General features: G+C 38.8%; 2 non-coding genes across 2 annotated transcripts; both read left to right on the forward strand.

Annotated features, from left to right (window-relative positions):
- Positions 1-424: 424 nt before the first annotated feature.
- TRNAH-GUG (transfer RNA histidin (anticodon GUG)) lies at positions 425-496 on the forward strand. Its single transcript has one exon. It is a non-coding gene; the product is annotated as a tRNA-His (tRNA).
- An 11,505-nt stretch (positions 497-12,001) lies between these two features.
- Positions 12,002-12,073, forward strand: TRNAH-GUG (transfer RNA histidin (anticodon GUG)). The gene has a single exon. It is a non-coding gene; the product is annotated as a tRNA-His (tRNA).
- Positions 12,074-21,399: the final 9,326 nt, after the last annotated feature.

The following is a 21,399-nucleotide window of genomic DNA, read 5'->3' on the forward strand; positions in this document are numbered from 1 at the left end:
GTTGGGGCTTCGAGCTGTCAGAGCGGACATGGTGACTTTGGGGGGACGATCGCGGAACGTCTTCGTCTTGTTTTTGAAGGATGGTGATAGAAGCATGTGGCTGAGCTCCCTCAACAGGTCCATAAGAGAGACGTTGGACAAGGTAGCTTCTTTGGGTGCGCCGCAGTCCAACGTATTCATGAGCAGGAGACGCAAAGCCATGCGATCGCATTAGGGTATCTCTGTAGGACATGCATTATCGTGTGCTTTGATGGTGCCATTCTTGTTATGTCGACTGATCCCATTTAGTCAATGGTTGGACGCAATATGTTGTTTACGTAAAGTATGTAAGTTTTATATATTCTTAATTTTTGGTTATCCGCGATACATTGGTAGTTATTAGAAATAGAAAATTTTAATGCGAAGATACCAAATAAAACAAATCGTGGCTGTAGTTTAGTGGTTAGAATTCCACGTTGTGGCCGTGGAGACCTGGGCTCGAATCCCAGCAGCCACAGGATTAACTTCCTCTTTGTAGTCAACATTTTTAATCATTCACTTCAGCCGCGTGTAAGCAAACAAAATGACACTATCCAATCGAATGTTTAAATCCAAAATCTTATGAAGCTCTTTAATTTTTCCATCTGCCTTGTCAAAGAGTGACAATATTCCTTTGTTTTTTCTTTTTTTTATAAATGTGTTTTAGCATTTCCTTAGCCTGAAAGAAAATTTTAATAATAAATAGAGTCATAAATATTCCAAACTCATATATGTGGAGCGAAGCAATCGGAATTAGTGTGGATTGCATCGATTTGATCACGAGGTTTCATGCTTACAAATCGTAAATTTTATTACCGAAAACGTGACGTAGTTAAACAATGAAATGTTCAAGATTTGAGTAATAAAATCAATCGATAGTGTTGATGATTTGATATGCGTTTTGAGTGACGTAGGTAGCTTCGATCAAGGAGAGATAATCGAAGCAGGAAGATAATCGAAGGATCGAGTTATGAATATCGAGTATCCAAAGTGCTGGATATTATTTCATGCTCCCAGCTTGGGATGGTTTACGTCTCTACAAGACAGGATAATTTTTACGTACCCATTTACTTTTAGGTGCCTCAAAAACGGATCTACATTGTTTATCATGTTGCATAGAGTTTATCATGGTTCCTTTAGGAATCCAAATTATTTTGTTCGGACTAATTTTCTTGAATGGACAATAATGCGTTTTGTGTCAATGTTTACAACAAAAGTTGCATTTGCTTTGGTGTTGAACATATAGGATGGGGCCTTTTATGAAGGTGGTTGGATTTTGGTGAGGATTTCTCACAAATTATAAATTTTATTACTGAAAATGTGACGTAGTTAAATAATGAAAAGTTCAAGATTTGAGTGATGAAACCAATCGATAGTGTTGATGATTTGATATGCGTTTTGAGTGACGCAGATAGCTTCGTTCAAGGAGAGATAATCGAAGCAGGAAGATAATCGAAGGATCGAGTTATGAATATCGAGTATCCAAAGAGCTGGATATTATTTCATGCTCCCAGCTTGGGATGGTTTACGTCTCTACAAGACAGGATAATTTTTAGGTACCCATTTACTTTTAGGTGCCTCAAAAACGGATCTACATTGTTTATCATGTTGCATAGAGTTTATCATGGTCCACAGGATTAACTTCCTCTTTGTAGTCAACATTTTTAATCATTCACTTCAGCCGCGTGTAAGCAAACAAAATGACACTATCCAATCGAATGTTTAAATCCAAAATCTTATGAAGCTCTTTAATTTTTCCATCTGCCTTGTCAAAGAGTGACAATATTCCTTTGTTTTTTCTTTTTTTTATAAATGTGTTTTAGCATTTCCTTAGCCTGAAAGAAAATTTTAATAATAAATAGAGTCATAAATATTCCAAACTCATATATGTGGAGCGAAGCAATCGGAATTAGTGTGGATTGCATCGATTTGATCACGAGGTTTCATGCTTACAAATCGTAAATTTTATTACCGAAAACGTGACGTAGTTAAACAATGAAATGTTCAAGATTTGAGTAATAAAATCAATCGGTAGTGTTGATGATTTGATATGCGTTTTGAGTGACGTAGGTAGCTTCGATCAAGGAGAGATAATCGAAGCAGGAAGATAATCGAAGGATCGAGTTATGAATATCGAGTATCCAAAGTGCTGGATATTATTTCATGCTCCCAGCTTGGGATGGTTTACGTCTCTACAAGACAGGATAATTTTTACGTACCCATTTACTTTTAGGTGCCTCAAAAACGGATCTACATTGTTTATCATGTTGCATAGAGTTTATCATGGTTCCTTTAGGAATCCAAATTATTTTGTTCAGACTAATTTTCTTGAATGGACAATAATGCGTTTTGTGTCAATGTTTACAACAAAAGTTGCATTTGCTTTGGTGTTGAACATATAGGATGGGGCCTTTTATGAAGGTGGTTGGATTTTGGTGAGGATTTCTCACAAATTATAAATTTTATTACTGAAAATGTGACGTAGTTAAATAATGAAAAGTTCAAGATTTGAGTGATGAAACCAATCGATAGTGTTGATGATTTGATATGCGTTTTGAGTGACGCAGATAGCTTCGTTCAAGGAGAGATAATCGAAGCAGGAAGATAATCGAAGGATCGAGTTATGAATATCGAGTATCCAAAGAGCTGGATATTATTTCATGCTCCCAGCTTGGGATGGTTTACGTCTCTACAAGACAGGATAATTTTTAGGTACCCATTTACTTTTAGGTGCCTCAAAAACGGATCTACATTGTTTATCATGTTGCATAGAGTTTATCATGGTCCACAGGATTAACTTCCTCTTTGTAGTCAACATTTTTAATCATTCACTTCAGCCGCGTGTAAGCAAACAAAATGACACTATCCAATCGAATGTTTAAATCCAAAATCTTATGAAGCTCTTTAATTTTTCCATCTGCCTTGTCAAAGAGTGACAATATTCCTTTGTTTTTTCTTTTTTTTATAAATGTGTTTTAGCATTTCCTTAGCCTGAAAGAAAATTTTAATAATAAATAGAGTCATAAATATTCCAAACTCATATATGTGGAGCGAAGCAATCGGAATTAGTGTGGATTGCATCAATTTGATCACGAGGTTTCATGCTTACAAATCGTAAATTTTATTACCGAAAACGTGACGTAGTTAAACAATGAAATGTTCAAGATTTGAGTAATAAAATCAATCGATAGTGTTGATGATTTGATATGCGTTTTGAGTGACGTAGGTAGCTTCGATCAAGGAGAGATAATCGAAGCAGGAAGATAATCGAAGGATCGAGTTATGAATATCGAGTATCCAAAGAGCTGGATATTATTTCATGCTCCCAGCTTGGGATGGTTTACGTCTCTACAAGACAGGATAATTTTTACGTACCCATTTACTTTTAGGTGCCTCAAAAACGGATCTACATTGTTTATCATGTTGCATAGAGTTTATCATGGTTCCTTTAGGAATCCAAATTATTTTGTTCGGACTAATTTTCTTGAATGGACAATAATGCGTTTTGTGTCAATGTTTACAACAAAAGTTGCATTTGCTTTGGTGTTGAACATATAGGATGGGGCCTTTTATGAAGGTGGTTGGATTTTGGTGAGGATTTCTCACAAATTATAAATTTTATTACTGAAAATGTGACGTAGTTAAATAATGAAAAGTTCAAGATTTGAGTGATGAAACCAATCGATAGTGTTGATGATTTGATATGCGTTTTGAGTGACGCAGATAGCTTCGTTCAAGGAGAGATAATCGAAGCAGGAAGATAATCGAAGGATCGAGTTATGAATATCGAGTATCCAAAGAGCTGGATATTATTTCATGCTCCCAGCTTGGGATGGTTTACGTCTCTACAAGACAGGATAATTTTTAGGTACCCATTTACTTTTAGGTGCCTCAAAAACGGATCTACATTGTTTATCATGTTGCATAGAGTTTATCATGGTTCCTTTAGGAATCCAAATTAATTTGTTCGGACTAATTTTCTTGAATGGACAATAATGCGTTTTGTGTCAATGTTTACAACAAAAGTTGCATTTGCTTTGGTGTTGAACATATAGGATGGGGCCTTTTATGAAGGTGGTTGGATTTTGGTGAGGATTTCTCACAAATTATAAATTTTATTACCGAAAATGTGACGTAGTTAAATAATGAAAAGTTCAAGATTTGAGTGATGAAACCAATCGATAGTTTTGATGATTTGATATGCGTTTTGAGTGACGCAGATAGCTTCGTTCAAGGAGAGATAATCGAAGCAGGAAGATAATCGAAGGATCGAGTTATGAATATCGAGTATCCAAAGAGCTGGATATTATTTCATGCTCCCAGCTTGGGATGGTTTACGTCTCTACAAGACAGGATAATTTTTAGGTACCCATTTACTTTTAGGTGCCTCAAAAACGGATCTACATTGTTTATCATGTTGCATAGAGTTTATCATGGTTCCTTTAGGAATCCAAATTAATTTGTTCGGACTAATTTTCTTGAATGGACAATAATGCGTTTTGTGTCAATGTTTACAACAAAAGTTGCATTTGCTTTGGTGTTGAACATATAGGATGGGGCCTTTTATGAAGGTGGTTGGATTTTGGTGAGGATTTCTCATAAATTATAAATTTTATTACCGAAAATGTGACGTAGTTAAATAATGAAAAGTTCAAGATTTGAGTGATGAAACCAATCGATAGTTTTGATGATTTGATATGCGTTTTGAGTGACGCAGATAGCTTCGTTCAAGGAGAGATAATCGAAGCAGGAAGATAATCGAAGGATCGAGTTATGAATATCGAGTATCCAAAGAGCTGGATATTATTTCATGCTCCCAGCTTGGGATGGTTTACGTCTCTACAAGACAGGATAATTTTTAGGTACCCATTTACTTTTAGGTGCCTCAAAAACGGATCTACATTGTTTATCATGTTGCATAGAGTTTATCATGGTTCCTTTAGGAATCCAAATTAATTTGTTCGGACTAATTTTCTTGAATGGACAATAATGCGTTTTGTGTCAATGTTTACAACAAAAGTTGCATTTGCTTTGGTGTTGAACATATAGGATGGGGCCTTTTATGAAGGTGGTTGGATTTTGGTGAGGATTTCTCACAAATTATAAATTTTATTACCGAAAATGTGACGTAGTTAAATAATGAAAAGTTCAAGATTTGAGTGATGAAACCAATCGATAGTGTTGATGATTTGATATGCGTTCTGAGTGACGCAGATAGCTTCGTTCAAGGAGAGATAATCGAAGCAGGAAGATAATCGAAGGATCGAGTTATGAATATCGAGTATCCAAAGAGCTGGATATTATTTCATGCTCCCAGCTTGGGATGGTTTACGTCTCTACAAGACAGGATAATTTTTAGGTACCCATTTACTTTTAGGTGCCTCAAAAACGGATCTACATTGTTTATCATGTTGCATAGAGTTTATCATGGTTCCTTTAGGAATCCAAATTAATTTGTTCGGACTAATTTTCTTGAATGGACAATAATGCGTTTTGTGTCAATGTTTACAACAAAAGTTGCATTTGCTTTGGTGTTGAACATATAGGATGGGGCCTTTTATGAAGGTGGTTGGATTTTGGTGAGGATTTCTCACAAATTATAAATTTTATTACCGAAAATGTGACGTAGTTAAATAATGAAAAGTTCAAGATTTGAGTGATGAAACCAATCGATAGTGTTGATGATTTGATATGCGTTTTGAGTGACGCAGATAGCTTCGTTCAAGGAGAGATAATCGAAGCAGGAAGATAATCGAAGGATCGAGTTATGAATATCGAGTATCCAAAGAGCTGGATATTATTTCATGCTCCCAGCTTGGGATGGTTTACGTCTCTACAAGACAGGATAATTTTTAGGTACCCATTTACTTTTAGGTGCCTCAAAAACGGATCTACATTGTTTATCATGTTGCATAGAGTTTATCATGGTTCCTTTAGGAATCCAAATTAATTTGTTCGGACTAATTTTCTTGAATGGACAATAATGCGTTTTGTGTCAATGTTTACAACAAAAGTTGCATTTGCTTTGGTGTTGAACATATAGGATGGGGCCTTTTATGAAGGTGGTTGGATTTTGGTGAGGATTTCTCACAAATTATAAATTTTATTACCGAAAATGTGACGTAGTTAAATAATGAAAAGTTCAAGATTTGAGTGATGAAACCAATCGATAGTTTTGATGATTTGATATGCGTTTTGAGTGACGCAGATAGCTTCGTTAAAGGAGAGATAATCGAAGCAGGAAGATAATCGAAGGATCGAGTTATGAATATCGAGTATCCAAAGAGCTGGATATTATTTCATGCTCCCAGCTTGGGATGGTTTACGTCTCTACAAGACAGGATAATTTTTAGGTACCCATTTACTTTTAGGTGCCTCAAAAACGGATCTACATTGTTTATCATGTTGCATAGAGTTTATCATGGTTCCTTTAGGAATCCAAATTAATTTGTTCGGACTAATTTTCTTGAATGGACAATAATGCGTTTTGTGTCAATGTTTACAACAAAAGTTGCATTTGCTTTGGTGTTGAACATATAGGATGGGGCCTTTTATGAAGGTGGTTGGATTTTGGTGAGGATTTCTCACAAATTATAAATTTTATTACCGAAAATGTGACGTAGTTAAATAATGAAAAGTTCAAGATTTGAGTGATGAAACCAATCGATAGTTTTGATGATTTGATATGCGTTTTGAGTGACGCAGATAGCTTCGTTCAAGGAGAGATAATCGAAGCAGGAAGATAATCGAAGGATCGAGTTATGAATATCGAGTATCCAAAGAGCTGGATATTATTTCATGCTCCCAGCTTGGGATGGTTTACGTCTCTACAAGACAGGATAATTTTTAGGTACCCATTTACTTTTAGGTGCCTCAAAAACGGATCTACATTGTTTATCATGTTGCATAGAGTTTATCATGGTTCCTTTAGGAATCCAAATTAATTTGTTCGGACTAATTTTCTTGAATGGACAATAATGCGTTTTGTGTCAATGTTTACAACAAAAGTTGCATTTGCTTTGGTGTTGAACATATAGGATGGGGCCTTTTATGAAGGTGGTTGGATTTTGGTGAGGATTTCTCACAAATTATAAATTTTATTACCGAAAATGTGACGTAGTTAAATAATGAAAAGTTCAAGATTTGAGTGATGAAACCAATCGATAGTGTTGATGATTTGATATGCGTTCTGAGTGACGCAGATAGCTTCGTTCAAGGAGAGATAATCGAAGCAGGAAGATAATCGAAGGATCGAGTTATGAATATCGAGTATCCAAAGAGCTGGATATTATTTCATGCTCCCAGCTTGGGATGGTTTACGTCTCTACAAGACAGGATAATTTTTAGGTACCCATTTACTTTTAGGTGCCTCAAAAACGGATCTACATTGTTTATCATGTTGCATAGAGTTTATCATGGTTCCTTTAGGAATCCAAATTAATTTGTTCGGACTAATTTTCTTGAATGGACAATAATGCGTTTTGTGTCAATGTTTACAACAAAAGTTGCATTTGCTTTGGTGTTGAACATATAGGATGGGGCCTTTTATGAAGGTGGTTGGATTTTGGTGAGGATTTCTCACAAATTATAAATTTTATTACCGAAAATGTGACGTAGTTAAATAATGAAAAGTTCAAGATTTGAGTGATGAAACCAATCGATAGTGTTGATGATTTGATATGCGTTTTGAGTGACGCAGATAGCTTCGTTCAAGGAGAGATAATCGAAGCAGGAAGATAATCGAAGGATCGAGTTATGAATATCGAGTATCCAAAGAGCTGGATATTATTTCATGCTCCCAGCTTGGGATGGTTTACGTCTCTACAAGACAGGATAATTTTTAGGTACCCATTTACTTTTAGGTGCCTCAAAAACGGATCTACATTGTTTATCATGTTGCATAGAGTTTATCATGGTTCCTTTAGGAATCCAAATTAATTTGTTCGGACTAATTTTCTTGAATGGACAATAATGCGTTTTGTGTCAATGTTTACAACAAAAGTTGCATTTGCTTTGGTGTTGAACATATAGGATGGGGCCTTTTATGAAGGTGGTTGGATTTTGGTGAGGATTTCTCACAAATCCGATTCCACTTCTTTTGGGAACGTGACCCTTGTTTGTAAGGATCATTTTTAGAGACTTGCTACCAACCTCGAATTTCTTCAAGGTGTCCTTAAGTATCAAGTTTTCCTTTTGGATAGTTTCTAGATTATGGCATTTTATACAAGAACCTAAACTATCATGATATTCAGTTTTTAACTTATCAAAATTACAAGTAAGACTATCATGCTCCTTTTTTAGCAATTTATATTTTCTACTAATAATCTTGCATTCATCAAATAAGTCATGGAGGCATTTAATAACTCATCAAATGATAAATCTGCATCAATTAAATTTGTTACCTCCTCTCCGATGGCCATTAAGACGTAATGAGCAACTTGCTCGGTGTTGGACTCCTCTTCTTCGGACGCGCTCAAGTCATCCCACGTTGCTTTGAACGCCTTCTTCTTTGATGTTCTCTTCTTGGCTTGGGGATAATCACTTTTGTAGTGTCCCGGCTTTTTGCACTCGTAGCAAATAACTTGGTCCTTTTTGGGTTCAAGTTTATTTTTTGTGTCATTTTTAAACTTGTTTCTTTTAATGAATTTTTTGAATTTCCTTGTTAGAAGTGCCAAGTCATCGTCACAGTCCTCATCACTTAGAGTTTTCTCTCAAGTAGTCATCTAAAGTTCTAAGTGTCATATCCTTCCTATTCTTTGGAAGGATGTCTTCTTGCTCTTCATGAGCCTTGCATGTCATTTCATAGGTCATTAATGACCGGATTAGTTCTTCAAGAGGGAAGTTGATTAAATCTTTAGCCTCTTGAATAGTAGTGACTTTAGGGTCCCAATTCTTAAGAAGAGATCTTAGAATCTTATTTACTAGCTAAAAATCCAAAAAACTTTTGCCGAGTCCTTTTAGACCATTGACGACATCCGTGAAACGGGTGTACATGTCGCCAATAGTCTCGCTCGGTTTCATTCGGAAAAGTTCGAAAGAGTGTATCAAAAGGTTGATTTTTGACTCTTTCACTCTACTTGTGCCTTCGTGAGTCACTTCGAGTGTATGCCAAATATCAAATACAGTTTCACAAATCGAAACACGATTAAACTCATTTTTATCAAGCGCACAAAATAAGACATTCATAGCCTTTGCATTAAGAGCGAAAGTCTTCTTCTCCAATTCATTTCAAACGATCATTGGAAGAGAAGACTTCGAAAATCTATTTTCGACAAGATTCCAAAGTTTAAAATCCATTGAAATAAGGAAGATCCTCATTCGGGTCTTCTAATAGGTGTAGTCCATCCTATTGAACATGGGTGGACATGTAATAGAATGGCCCTCTTGGTTTCCGGCGTATGCCATCTCTCTTGGGTTTTAATCTGTTTAAGAGTTAACCTCGCTCTGATATCAATTGTTAGGATCAAGAGCACTAAGAGGGAGGGGGGTGAATTAGTGCAGCGGAAAACTTTCGACAATTAAAACTGTGTTCGTATGATAAGAGCGATTTCGGTAGAAAAGCCGATTCGTAAATCACTTTAACTTGTGATCAAGCAAGATGCAGTTAAAGCAAGTCTATGAAGGTTGTTTGCAGTTGTGATGGAAATCAAAATGTAAGCGCAAACTGAAATATGATATTCATACGATAAAACTGATTTACGTCTAAACACCGATTCAAAAAATACTGAACTTTGAAACATGATCGTAAATGCGCAGAAGACAGTAAGCTATTGAGGAGGTTCGCAGTAAAGATAATATGCTCAAAGTAAATGCAAACCAGAGAGCACCATAATTTTAGAGTGGTTTGGTCAATCTTGACCTACATCCACTTCTGGCTTCCTCCACCGATGAGGTCACCGACGTCCATTAGAGGCCTTCCTTCAATAAGCGAAGGCCAACCACCCTTTTTATAGTTTCACTCCTTTTGACAGGCTTAGGAGACAACCCTTACAGAATTTTCTTTCCTCTCTTGACAGATCAAAACTTGGAAGAAAAGAGGAAGGAGAACTTTTAACTCATACAACACTTTTGAGCTCTAAAAATCATAGAGTAAGATCAGGATTTCGGTGGTTTTTGGTTACTCTATCATTGCTGAAAGGGTGGGGTATTTATAGGCCCCAACCCAGTTTGAATTCCGAGCTCAAAACTGTCAATTCCCGGAATTTCGGGATCTGGCGGTTGCACTGCCTGACTGGGGCGGTTGCACCGCTTGGTAGAGCTCGAAGACTGAGCCTCTGGGTGGTGCTACCTCCTGTCAGGGGCGATTGCACCTCCTGCTAGAGCTCGGAGACCGAGCTCAGGCGGTTGCACCTCTATCAGAGGTGGTTGCACTGCCCAGCCAGAGCTCGGAGATTGAGCCCTGGGCGGTGCCACCGCCGACCTAGGCGGTGCCACCTCTAGCCAAGTAATCTGGGTCCGAATGGGCTGATCCATTCGGCCCAACTTGGGTCTATCAAGGGCCCAATTACCCCAAGATTAAGTTAATGGGATTACCTCCCATTTCTAACTTAATCATCGTGCTAACTACGAATTTTTTAAGGCATTTACTGCAACTTGCTCCGGTGCGTCAATCGCTTCTTCCGGCGAGCTTCCGGCGAACTTCCGGCGAACATCCGACGAACCTTCGGCGATGCTCCGGCGGACTTCCGGCAATCTCCTGGACTTGCGATGATCCACTTGGCGAGTTCCGACGAGCTTCTTTGGCAAGCTCTTAGACTTCTCGGATTTGTTCTCGTAGAACCTCCGACGACCGTCCGGACTTCCGTCGAACTCTCGAAACCCCAACGTGATCATAGTCTTGACTCCGGCGTAACTCCTGCTGCATGTCTTACTTTCATCATAGTTAATCCTGCACACTTATCTCAATATATGGATTAGATAACAAATGACAATTGACGTCATCATCAAAATCCGAGATTCAACACTTGGTATCAAATTTACTTCATACAAACTTATGATTGTGTTTATACACTTAGTCCCTTCACTCATTCATTGATAAATTTTTTAAATTAGTGTGAAGTTTAGTCCATTCCGAATGCATGGTCTCTCACGGATTTGACTCTTATGAATTTTTAATGAGAAATGAATTTGATTTACGAAGATTTATTCATGGAATTTCTTTTACCCTTTATATGATGATTTTTTTTTTATAAATTCTTTCTTACTCTTCTCATGAAAGAATTTTTATGAATTTTTAAGTATGAGAGGATCACTTGTAAGAACGAGGATTTGGTTTCACATGAATATTTTGATCCTTTTCATGAATTCTTTTTTTTTTTTTTAAGGTATGATTTAATGAAACTCATTTTGACTTGGTTCAAATCATTTCACAAATTTGGTTCTTAATGGATTCCCTCCTTATCTTCCGTTCCTCTTCTTTATGCAAAATTTTGATGATAAAGGAAGAAAAATAATATCAAAATATGATAAATTGATTTAAATATATAAAATATATTACATCAAAAATACTTGAATGATTGATAAATGTCTTGTTGGAATAACTGATCGATGGGTTCCGTCGGTTGGGGCTTCGAGCTGTCAGAGCGGACATGATGACTTTGGGGGGACGATCACGGAACGTCTTCGTCTTGTTCTTGAAGGATGGTGACAGAAGCGTGTGCCTGAGCTCCCTCAACAGTCCATAAGAGAGACGTTGGACATGGTAGCTTCTTCGGGTGCGCCACAGTCCAATGTATTTGTGAGCAGGAGATGCAAAGCCATGCGATCGCAATAGGGTATATCTGTAGGACATCCATTATCGTGTGCTTTGATGGCGCCATTCTTGTTATGTCGACTGATCCCATTTAGTCAATGGTTGGACGCAATATGTTGTTTACGTAAACTATGCAAGTTTTATATATTCTTAATTTTTGGTTATCTGCGATAAATTGGTAGTTATTAGAAATAGAAAATTTTAATGCGAAGATACCATATAGGACAAATCGTGGCTGTAGTTTAGTGGTTAGAATTCCACGTTGTGGCCGTGGAGACTTGGGCTCGAATCCCAGCAGCCACAGTATTAACTTCCTTTTTGTAATCAACATTTTTAATCATTCACTTCAGCCGCGTGTAAGCAAACAAAATGACACTATCCAATCGAATGTTTAAATCCAAAATCTTATGAAGCTCTTTAATTTTTCCATCTGCCTTGTCAAAGAGTGACAATATTCCTTTGTTTTTTCTTTTTTTTATAAATGTGTTTTAGCATTTCCTTAGCCTGAAAGAAAATTTTAATAATAATTAGAGTTATAAATATTCCAAACTCACATATGTGGAGCGAAGCATTCGGAATTAGTGTGGATTGCATCGATTTGATCACAAGGTTTCATGCTTACAAATTATAAATTTTATTACCGAAAATGTGACATAGTTAAATAATGAAAAGTTCATGATTTGTGTGATGAAACCAATCGATAGTGTTGATGATTTGATATGCGTTTTGAGTGACGCAGATAGCTTCGTTCAAGGAGAGATAATCGAAGCAGGAAGATAATCGAAGGATCGAGTTATGAATATCGAGTATCCAAAGAGCTGGATATTATTTCATGCTCCCAGCTTGGGATGGTTTACGTCTCTACAAGACAGGATAATTTTTAGGTACCCATTTACTTTTAGGTGCCTCAAAAACGGATCTACATTGTTTATCATGTTGCATAGAGTTTATCATGGTTCCTTTAGGAATCCAAATTAATTTGTTCGGACTAATTTTCTTGAATGGACAATAATGCGTTTTGTGTCAATGTTTACAACAAAAGTTGCATTTGCTTTGGTGTTGAACATATAGGATGGGGCCTTTTATGAAGGTGGTTGGATTTTGGTGAGGATTTCTCACAAATCCGATTCCACTTCTTTTGGGAACGTGACCCTTGTTTGTAAGGATCATTTTTAGAGACTTGCTACGAACCTCGAATTTCTTCAAGGTGTCCTTAAGTATCAAGTTTTCCTTTTGGATAGTTTCTAGATTATGGCATTTTATACAAGAACCTAAACTATCATGATATTCAGTTTTTAACTTATCAAAATTACAAGTAAGACTATCATGCTCCTTTTTTAGCAATTTATATTTTCTACTAATAATCTTGCATTCATCAAATAAGTCATGGAGGCATTTAATAACTCATCAAATGATAAATCTGCATCAATTAAATTTGTTACCTCCTCTCCGATGGCCATTAAGACGTAATGAGCAACTTGCTCGGTGTTGGACTCCTCTTCTTCGGACGCGCTCAAGTCATCCCACGTTGCTTTGAACGCCTTCTTCTTTGATGTTCTCTTCTTGGCTTGGGGACAATCACTTTTGTAGTGTCCCGACTTTTTGCACTCGTAACAAATAACTTGGTCCTTTTTGGGTTTAAGTTTATTTTTTGTGTCATTTTTAAACTTGTTTCTCTTAATGAATTTTTTAAATTTCCTTGTTAGAAGTGCCAAGTCATCGTCACAGTCCTCATCACTTGAGTTTTCTCTCAAGTAGTCATCTAAAGTTCTAAGTGTCATATCCTTCCTATTCTTTGGAAGGATGTCTTCTTGCTCTTCATGAGCCTTGCATGTCATTTCATAGGTCATTAATGACCCGATTAGTTCTTCAAGAGGGAAGTTGTTTAAATCTTTAGCCTCTTGAATAATAGTGACTTTAGGGTCCCAAGTCTTAGGAAGAGATCTTAGAATCTTATTTATTAGCTCAAAATCTAAAAAACTTTTGCCGTGTCATTTTAGACCATTGACGACATCCGTGAAACGGGTGTACATGTCACCAATAGTCTCGCTCGGTTTCATTCGGAAAAGTTCGAAAGAGTGTATCAAAAGGTTGATTTTTGTCTCTTTCACTCTACTTGTGCCTTCGTGAGTCACTTCGAGTGTATGCCAAATATCAAATATGGTTTCACAAATCAAAACACGATTAAACTCATTTTTATCAAGTGCACAAAATAAGACATTCATAGCCTTTGCATTAAGAGCGAAAGTCTTCTTCTCCAATTCATTTCAATCAATCATTAGAAGAGAAGACTTCGAAAATCCATTTTCGACAAGATTCCAAAGTTCAAAATCCATTGAAATAAGGAAAATCCTCATTCGGGTCTTCCAATAGGTGTAGTCCGTCCTATTGAACATGGTTGAACGTGTAATAGAATGGCTCTCTTGGTTTCCGACGTATGCCATCTCTCTTGGGTTTTAATCCGTTTGAGAGTTAACCCCGCTTTGATATCAATTGTTAGGATCAAGAGCACTAAGGGGGGGGGGGTGAATTAGAGAAATTATTTTAGATAAGAAATGAGCTAAGTTTCTCGTACTAAGCTCTTGGGACTTGTTTCAATCCATAGAGAGCTTTAGTCAATTTAAACACATGATTAGGGAGATTTTCATTCTCAAATCTGGGAGGTTATTCAACATAAACTTTTTCAGAAATAAAGCCATTAAGAAAAGTACTTTTAACATCCATTTGAAATAACTTAAAGTTATTACAACTAGCATAGGCAAGGAGCATCCTTATGACTTCTAATCGTACCACAAGAGCGAAGGTTTCTTTATAGTCGATACCTTCTTCTTGGTTGAAACCTTTAGCTGCTAATGTAGCCTTGTTTCTAACCACGATACCAAATTCATCTTACTTGTTTCTAAATACTCATTTAGTACCTGTAACTAAATGGTTATTTAGCCTCGGAACAAGCTTCCATACCTCATTTCTCTCAAATTGATTCAACTCTTATTGCATTACGATAACCCATGAATCATCTTTCAAGGCCTCATCAATGCACTTAGGTTTAATTTGAAAAAGAAAAGCAGCATTGGTACAAAAATTTTTAAGAGAAAACGAGTGTGAACCCCTTTTGATGTGTCTCCTATGATCAACTCCTTAGGATGAGCATCTACATATGATCAACTCCTTGGGTAAGGATGTTTCGGAAGAAGATGTATCCATGTTACTATTTGGAGGAGAGGGTTTACTTAAATTCAAAGCATCAAAATCAAGATCATCATCAAACTCAATTTTCTTAAGTTCGAAAACTTTATCAAAAACAACATGAATAGATTCTTCTATAACCAAAGTTCTTTTGCTAAAAATACAAAATACTTTAGAAATAGAAGAATAGCAAAAAAAAATTCCTTCATCAAATTTTGCATCAAACTTTCCTAAGGCATCTTTTTCATTCAAGATAAAATATTTACAACCAAAAACTTTAAAATATGAAACGTTAGATTTTTTATTGTTCTACAACTCATAAAGAGTTTTGAAAAGTAATGGTCTTACTAGAACCTTATTCATGACATAACATGTCATATTTATGGCTTTAATCAAAAAATATTTGGGTAGGCTATGTTCGTTTAGTATAGTTTTTGTTTTTTCTTGTAAGTTTCTATTTTTTCTTTCTACTACTCCATTTTTTTGTGGATTTCTTAGAGTAGAGAAATTATCGTTGTATTAATTAGATTCACAAAAATTTTAGAAATCATGGTTTTGAAATTCTCCACCGTGATCACTCCGAATTGATGAAATCATAAAGCCTTTTTCATTTTGAACAAGTTTACAAAACTTTGAAAAACACCTAAAGCAATCATTTTTATGTGCCAAGAAGTATGTCCAAGTGTATCTACTATAATCGTCCACAATTACAAAGGTGTATTTGCTACCTCATAGGCTTGATGTATCAATTGGTCCAAACAAATCCATATGGATCAATTACAATGGTATAGAGGTGCTTATTTGATTCTTTGGTTTGAAACTACCTTTTATTTGTTTTCCTAGTTGACATGCATCACATACATTGTCCTTGACAAACTTAATGTTAGGAATATCTCTAACAAGTTCTTTAAATAAGATTTGAGAGATTAGTTTCATGCTAGCATGACCTAATCTCCTATACCAAAGCCAAGCATCGTCATTCAAAATCAAAAAATATATTTTATTACAAAGATTATCAATGTCAATAGTGTACACATTATTTTGTTTTAGCGCAATCATAGAGGATTTTTTGTGTGGTTGTTCAATAATGCAAACATTGGATTCAAATTTAATGACATATCCTTTATCACATAATTGACTAATGCTCAAGAGATTGTGCTTTAAACCATCAACCAACAATGCATCTTTGATCAACAAGTTAGATTTGTTACTTATGGTTCCTTTGCCAATGATTTTACCCTTGTTGTTATCTCCGAAGGTGACATACCCTTCGTCTAGGCTAGTGAGTTTAGAGAATTGAGATAGATCTCCGGTTATGTGCCTTAAGCATCCACTATTAAGGTACACTATCTCTTGCTCCTAGCTTGTGATGGTAGACATTAAAAAAAAAGGATGATTTTTAGGTACCCATTTGACCTTGGATGCCTCAAAAATCGATCTACACACCTTATCATGTTGCATTGAGTCATTTGATATTCCTTTAGGAACCCAAATCAATTTATGTGAACTATATCTCTTAAATGGATAATTTGTACGCAACATGTCCGAGTTTACAAAAGAAGTTGTATTTGGTGTGAGGTGATATATGCAGGGTAGGGCCTTTAACAAAGGTGGTTGAATTTTGGTGAGAGCTACTCACAAATCCAATTCCATCTTTTCTACAAACATGATCCTTATTAGCAAGAATCATATTCAAGGACTTGCTACCAACCTCAACATTGACAACCATACTTGATGGTGCTCAAGGCAAGCGAGGCGCTTGGTAAAGGATAAGACAATGCAAGGTGGAATGAGTTGCTCTACGACTGAAAGAGTTATGCAAAGCTCACAGAGGTGAGGGGAATTGCTAACTCGAAGAATTCGGTACTCATTCATAGGCTTGTATGTGGATGATGGAATGTTCGCGGCCATCCCTGTTGAATCTCGTATTTTGATGATGAAACTACTTGATATATGTTTATGATTTAATCTGCGTTTTGAGTGACGCAGGATGCCTCGATCAGGATGAGACAATTAAAGCAGGAAAATCATGTTGTGCCGGAGGAACATGTCAGAAGATTGGACGTCGGGCCGGTGGATCGGTCGACGTATCGACAGAAGGCTTCGGGCCGTGGACTCGGGCATTGGGCCAAGAAGAGTGGGTATTGTGCCAAGGATATTGGAGTTGTGGAGTCAACTGGCCGATTGGGCAATAGGCTGCAGGAAAGGACGATGCGCCGAAGAATCGGACGAAGCGTCGAGGGACCAATGACAAGCCGGACAACTTGGTTAATTGCTTAGGATTAATTGTCTTGATCGAAGTTTTTGTTTTGAGTGTGCAGGATTAACTACGATGAAAGTAAGACATGTAGCAGGAGTTGCACCGGAGTCATGACAATGATCACGTTGGGAGTTCGAGAGTTCGACGGAAGTTCGGACGGTCATCGGAGGTTCTGCGAGAACAGATCCGAGAAGTCCAGAAGCTTGCCAAGCGAAGCTCGTCGGAACTCGCCAAGTGGATCGTCGCAAAGTCCAGGAGTTTGCCGGAAGTCCGCAGGAGCATCACCGAGGGTTCATCGGATGATCGACGGAAGTTCGCCGGAAACTCGCCGGAAGAAGCGATTGACGCACCGAAGCAAAGCTGCAGAAATTGTCTTAGATCTAATCGTAGTTAGCACGTTGATTAAGTTGGAAAATGGGAGGTGATCCCATTAGCTTAATCTTGGGGCAATTGGGCCCCTGAAAGACTGAAATTGGGTCGAATGGAGCTAACCATTCGGACCCTGATTGCACCAGGAGGTGCAACCGCCTAGGCCAGGAGGTGGCACCGCCTGGGCTAAGCCTCCCAGCGAGACTGGGCGGTGCAACCGCCCCAGCCAGGAGGTGGCACCGCCTGAGCTCAGTCTTCGAGCTAGACTGGGCGGTGCAACCTCCCTGATAGAGAGGTGGCACCGCCTGAGCTCAGTCTTCGAGCTCTGGCAGGGAGGTGCAACCGCCCCTAACACAGAGGTGCAACCGCCTGGGCTCAGTCTTCGAGCTCTGCCAGGCGGTGCAACCTCTCCAGTCAGGAGGTGCAACCGCCTGATCCCGGAATTCCGGGATTTGATCGTTTTGAGCTCCAAATTTGAATTGGGTTGGGGCCTATAAATACCCCACCCATTCAACACTGAAAAGATACAGACCTACACCGAATTCTTGATCTTTTCTGTGATTCTAAGAGCTCAAATTTGTGAAAAGTCCTACAGTTCTCCTCTTTCTGTTCTTCAAGTCTTGAGTTGTAAAGAGAGGAGAGAAAGGTCCTGTAAGGGTTGTCTCCTGAGCCCATCAAAAGGAGTGAATCTGTAAAAGGGCAGTTGGCCTTCGCCTATTGAAGGAAGGCCTCTAGTTGACGTCGGTGACCTCGTCGGTGGAGGAAGCCAAAAGCGGAGTAGGTCAAGACTGACCGAACCACTCTAAATCTCTGGTTTGTGTTTATTTTGAGCACTTTATCATTACTGCAAACCTCCTACATAGTTACTGCTCTTTGCGCCTTTACGAACAAGTTTCTAAGTGTTGATCTTTCCGAATCTGCATTCAGACGTAAATCGGTGTTTTCATACATTACAGTTTACGTTTACGTTTTGATTCTGCAAAACTGTCTTCTGCGCTTTTACGAACGAAGTTTCTAAGTTCAGATCCCTTTAAAACTGTGTTTTAGACGTAAACTACTTTTAAACGTAAAACTACGTTTAGACGTAAAACTGCGTTTAGACGCAAATTGCGTTTAGACGTAAAACTACGTTTAGACGTAAAACTACGTTTAGACGCAAACTGCGTTTAGACGTAAAACTACGTTTAGACGTAAAACTGTGTTTAGACGTAAAACTGCGTTTAGACGCAAACTGCACTACGCTTAGACGCAATCTGATCTTAGACGCAAACTGCGCTTAGACGCAAACTGCGCTTAGACGCAATCTGCATTTAGACGCAAACTGTATTTAGACGCAAACTGCGTAAACTGCGCTTAGACGCAAACTGTGTTTAGACATAAACTGCACTCAATCATAAGTATTCTTAGAATCGGCTTTTGCATCAAAATAGTTTTTATCAAACGAACGCAGCTTTCGTTTTTAATCGCTGTAAGATTTCCGCTGCACTAATTCACCCCCCCCCACTCTTAGTGCTCTCGATCCTAACAATCCCAAGGTGACTGAAACTTGGCACCATGGAGCATTGAAACTTTCTCTTCGGCATATGAAGGATACGTCTATAGAAGTCTGAAGTGTGCAATGAGTTCAGCACGTTGCTAGGCCTTGAGTGGTGCAACGGGAGCTATATTGACGTAGAGTCGCAATTTAGCAAGTGCGTTTGCAGGAGGCAGAACAATACATAGTTTGTTCAGCAAATTAGAGTAGTCCGAAGGGGATGGTGGTCTACGAAACTTTTAGAGAGAAAGAAGCGAAGAGAGATGTTGCTCCAACGGGACAGTTATCCAAGAGGGATAGATCCCGGTTTCTCTAGAGAGAGAATCATGTGTAACAGATCGCACATGTTGAGGAGTACCTCAACAAACAATAACTCCACGAAGCTCAATGGACCGAGCAAGCGGCGAGGAGTCGCCGCATGATCTCGCTTGAGAGAATGCATTGGTGGATGCATTGCGAGATCATCTGGACTTCAGGGAGGCCGCATGATCGCCGCATGATCTCCATAGAGTCGATATGGAGATCGGACTTAAGGGAGGGCTGACCCGTGAAATGGTGGGTGCGAGGGCCACCATCAACTTAATGCAAAATGAGGAGCGGAGCAACTTGGGTGTAACTTGGCGAAGTACCCAAGTCGCATGAAGGGAGCCAACATAGAAGATGACATATGGAGCGGAGGCACAGAGATTTCCATAGACAGAGGTCAAGGATATGAACTCTTGTAGAGGCGAGAGCAGGATCATATTGTTCCATGGGTCCTTCATTCTGACGGAGCGGACTCATCTTGCATGGTGCCAAAGACGAAGGGAGCTTTTGGGCACATGCACCTTATCTCGGAGAAGCATTTGATGGAGGAACTAAGGCGACTCAACTTGCGAAGGTGAAGTTGGGTTTAGAAGGCCTTGGCACGGGGCAATAGGACACGGAGGCGAGTACTCTTGAAGAATATGTTGAATCTCGTAATTTGATGATGAAACCACTTGACATGTGTTTATAATTTAAACTGCATTTTGAGTGATGCAGGTCTACTCGATCAGGATTAGACAATTAAGGCAGGAGGAATTGACGTTGCGCCGGAGGAGATCACGTTAGGATATTGGATGGCAGAAGGATTCGGACGTCGGGCATCGGGCCAAGAGCGGAATTGCGCCAAGGATATCGGCGTTGTGGAGGTCAACCGCCGATTGGGCAACAAGCCGCAAGAGAGGACGATGCGCCGAAGAATCGGACGAAGCGCCAACCAATGACGTGCCGAGCAACAGAATGTCAATTCGCTTTATAATAATTGTATAGATCGGAGTAGAGTTTTTTCTTGTGTGTGCAGGATTAACTACGATAACGATGAAGACATAAAGCAAAACAAAGTGTCAGAGTCAAGCACGAAGGATTCATTGCGAGTTCAAGAGTTCGACGGAAGTCCGAAGGTTCGTCGGGAATGCTGCCGGAACAAGCCGAGAATGAGTAGGGAGCTTGCCGAAGGGTTTTTCGGAAGCTCGCCGGAAGGTTCGTTGGAAGTTCGTGGAGCTCGCCGAGAAAGATCGGAGCTTGCCGAAGAAGCTCGTTGGAACTCGTCAAGATCAAATCGTGAAGTCTAGGAGCTTGCCGGGAGTCCGCAGAATGGTTTCCGAGAGTTTATCGGAAAACCGTCGGAAGTTCGTCGGAAGCTCGCCGGAAAAAGTCTTGACTTACGGACATTGTAATGGCTTAGAAAATGTCTTTAAATTCGTAGTTAGCACGTTAATTAGGGTTAGGATTAGGTGTTAATCTAATAACCCAAGTAGGGGCCAATTGGACCCGAGTTCGGACTGGTTTGGGCCAAGTTTGGAGTCCAACCAATGAGCTGAATTGGCCTAGGAGGTGGCACCGCCCAGCACCCAAGAGCTGGGCAGTGACACCTCCTGGGCTGGGCGGTGGCGCCGCTTGGCTGGGCGGTGGCACCGCCAGCATCGGGAACATAAGAGAATTCAAATTTTTGGAGCCCAAATTTGAATCCTCTTGAGGCCTTTAAATACCCCTCAAGTCTCAGCTGAGAATACAACTTTTTGAGCAGCAAGTGATTGAGAGAAAAGTCTTAGAAGAGTCTTTGCTAGTCTTGTTTTCAATTTGCTAGTGTTCACCTCCTTCTTTCTTGCTGAAAATCTGTAAGAGAGTGAACCGCTTGTAAAAGTTGTAAGAGGGGTATTTACCCTTCCCTTTTAAGAGATTTGCTAGTGGAAGGTGGGAGCCACATCGAAGAGGGGCCTCGCAAGTGGATGTAGGTCATTTGACCGAACCACTGTA

Source organism: Musa acuminata, chromosome BXJ1-3 (genome assembly GCF_036884655.1).
Source record: "Musa acuminata AAA Group cultivar baxijiao chromosome BXJ1-3, Cavendish_Baxijiao_AAA, whole genome shotgun sequence".
Lineage (NCBI taxonomy): Eukaryota > Viridiplantae > Streptophyta > Magnoliopsida > Zingiberales > Musaceae > Musa > Musa acuminata.